Genomic DNA, 3,429 nt, shown 5'->3' on the forward strand with positions numbered 1-3,429 from the left:
CGGGATTTGGCAGTGACGTTCAGAGTGCCTCTCAGAGCCCCATCGCTTCGATAAACTCGTTACATGGCCAGCAGGCCGGTCATGTGGATGTCACGCCTGTGCACTTTCACCTGTTGGAATAAAGAACAACGCAACTTCTCTCTTGAGGCTCTCATGGCCATTCCTTCTGACTGCCATTCCCATGACAATGCATCACTACAACATTGGGTGGGTCATGCATGTCATGCATTGGTGTATCATGTCTCAGCACACTCAGCATGTGTGTGGGGGGGGGGATCAGCTGAGGGTGTAATCTTCTCCACTTGTCCCACTTGTTATCTAACCAGTCCAGTCCCAATCATAGGCTGCTTTTATAATGACAATGGCCTATAAAAATGCTGCTGCAGCATTGCACTGTTGTTACTCAGCTATTTTTTAGACTGTAAGGATGCAGATGAAAAGCGTTTAAAATAAAGAGAGAAAGAGAGAGAGAGAGAGAGAGAGAAAGGGAGAGAGCGGTCGAGGACATATTCATGTGCCCCACTTGTTATACAACTCGGGCTGCAGGGCGTTTAGTCAGGATCCAGTTTGAGACAAGATTTCGCTGGTTGGCGCAGGATTGCCAGGGCTGGGGTCCTCGTCTCCACTCTCTCTGAGCAGGATGCGCACTGTATTCTTCACACATGTATTCCCTTCCTGCACATCTCATTATGCAATGTGTGCATGTTCCTAATATCAGGTTTTATACAGATTATTCCATTAAATGCATACGTCTCCGACACATATTTTTCATAAACACAGCTCTCCAGCATATATAATCACATTTTCTGATCAATTGGGTCATCTCTTACATAAGACCCAAAAAAAAAAAATAAATAAAATAAAATGAATGAATGAATGAATGAAATAAGCATAACCCTTTTGCACAAATACAATCAGCACAATGATGTACTGACTTAGCTTCTCACTCTGCAGTGATCTGATTTCCAGATAAGTTCAGCTGATTGTGCACCCCCATAGCTTACCATATGTACTCTACTGATTACATCATTGGCCCAGCAGCCTTAATGCAACCCTCAAGTGATGCTTTGTGTCAGTCATTGACACTGCTTAACACCACTGATGAGTAAATAGATGAGGTGACGTGCTTGCGAAGCAAGCTTGGAGATATGATGACTGAGGCCATTCCACAAGGCTGTTTGGAGGAGGAGGATTGACTTATATGGCTGATTGCAGTCTTGCCTAAGTAATTGCGTCACAGACAGTTTGATACCACAGACTTTGAGCAAGATTTTTGGTTTTTAATTTATTGGATTCCACCTTGTGATGTCAAACGAGTTTGGTCAAGGATTGAACATAATTGAGTTTTTGTGTCTCTGTATATGTGTGCGTGTGTTTTTTACGTCAGGGTAATCTTAAAGAAAATTGATTTCTTTCATGCTGTTGTGATCTGGCTTTATCACAGATTTCTCTGTGTGCTCCGATCCCGGGGTCAGGCGTCAGTGTTTGGTTCAGCAAGGCACTCCGGCGTAAGCTCACAGGCACTGAGCAGCTTAGCCATGCCTAGGCCTGTTTCACCAACCCACTGATTGTTGCCCCACAGTGCACAAGGTACTGATGTCTTAATCCAGCTTTCTTCCAGGGGAACTTGCTTACGTCATGTGTAAGATCTATGAATGCACCCTCATAGCATTACAAGAAGAATAAGATTATGTGATTATTAGTGAAAGAAGAATAGCTAAGCTGTGCTATGATATGACCAGGCAACCAGTGTGCATAAACTCTCATATGAAACACACGGAATCACAAACACACACACACACACACACCCTCTGCTGACAGCAAGAATTTACAGACTACAAAACTGCTGCAATAACTAAATGAGGTGTGGCGCTAGGTCTGACGTGTCTTTGCTTACTGTAATGATTGGCATCAAGATGTGTCCTCACAACAACCATGCAGTTATCTTAAAGGACAACTCCAGTCAAATAGAATCCTATTTATTTTTGGGCTGATAACGAGTGTAAACTTTCGTTGGGGACCAAAATGACGTTAATCGGAGTAGTTTTGAGAGAGACTGGAAGATGCCCTTGAAATTACAGTATATTACTCTTAAGTGGCATATGCACCTTGAAGCAAGCAAATCGAATGCTTTTATGCTTTGGCAAGCAAGGACAAAGGGGTAGCAACAGGATAGCACTACAGAGACTGACAGGTCCAGTGGTAGGGCTAATGTTATGACAGTACTAAAATACAGGATATTTATGGGAAAACATTAAAATGAAAAGACGCTAAAGAAAAAAACGTGAGAAATCCCGAAAAAAAGACAGGTTTCACACACACACACACACACACACACAATTTCCCCAAACTGTAAAGAGTCGTTCACACCAGGAACAATAGCTGTAAAGGTAATAGCTGTAAACACTGACCAACGATAAGGAAAGTCTCTCCTTGTGTTGATGAATATGATGAATATTTATGTGTGGACATTGTCATTCATATACTTTTTTGTCATTATTGTTATAGTTATCGTTCGTGTGAACGGCCATTCACACACTCACATATCCAGACAAACACAGGTAGAGTGAGAGAGAGACACACACACACACCACAGGCTCACACACATATACTCTCACTTGCTTGTTTGCGTGCTCATTTTCTCTCTTTCTCTTTTGTACACATGCACATACATTCACTCAAATGTATAACATAGACATGGACTCGCACACACACACACACACACACACACACACACACACGTTGTGTGAGAGTGAGAGTACCCTCAGTTGATCATGTTTCGTCTTCTTCCTTCCTCTTGGTCAGTCATTGACCTAGACCTTCCCTGCCCCCACACCTCCCGGCTGCCAGTCTTGTTCTCTCTCCGCGGGGCACTTCAAGCTTGGCTGAGCCTGCACTGACCGCTCATTAAGTCACACAAAGCACTGTCTGTCCCAGAAAATTAAAGAGTTGCACATTGTTTAGCGTTGAGGCCTCTCATATGCACGGTTGTGCCACTGCCACTACACTGTGTTTGGGTACAATGATCTACATGGGAACGGCCTGAACTTAAAGTTACCTGCTTTTGTGCAGGAGGGGGGAACAATGAGTCGCTCATCAAGTAAGTGCTAAAGACTCACTGTCATCTGTGTAATAGCAATGGATTTAATTTTCCAGTTGTACCTGTCCTGAGCTTGTTTAATTTCTATGCTCCTTTCCCTGGGTAGTTCTTAATGAATAGTGGCCCTTTTTGAGGAGGTACAGAACATTGACTAAAGCCTGACATCTGATCTGGTAACTGGAGAGGCCTCCAATGTCTGGCTCATCCCCGCGCCTAGAGGCTGTTTTGTAATGGACGAAAACTGACACAATGAACCGGAGCGGGCTTGGTCTTAGACTTGGAGTCTCTGGGGACTAGAGGTGGATGAGGGTTAGGATATCATGCCAGGG

The sequence above is a fragment of the Alosa alosa genome, chromosome 9, assembly GCF_017589495.1.
Source record: "Alosa alosa isolate M-15738 ecotype Scorff River chromosome 9, AALO_Geno_1.1, whole genome shotgun sequence".
NCBI classification, from domain to species: Eukaryota; Metazoa; Chordata; class Actinopteri; order Clupeiformes; family Clupeidae; genus Alosa; species Alosa alosa.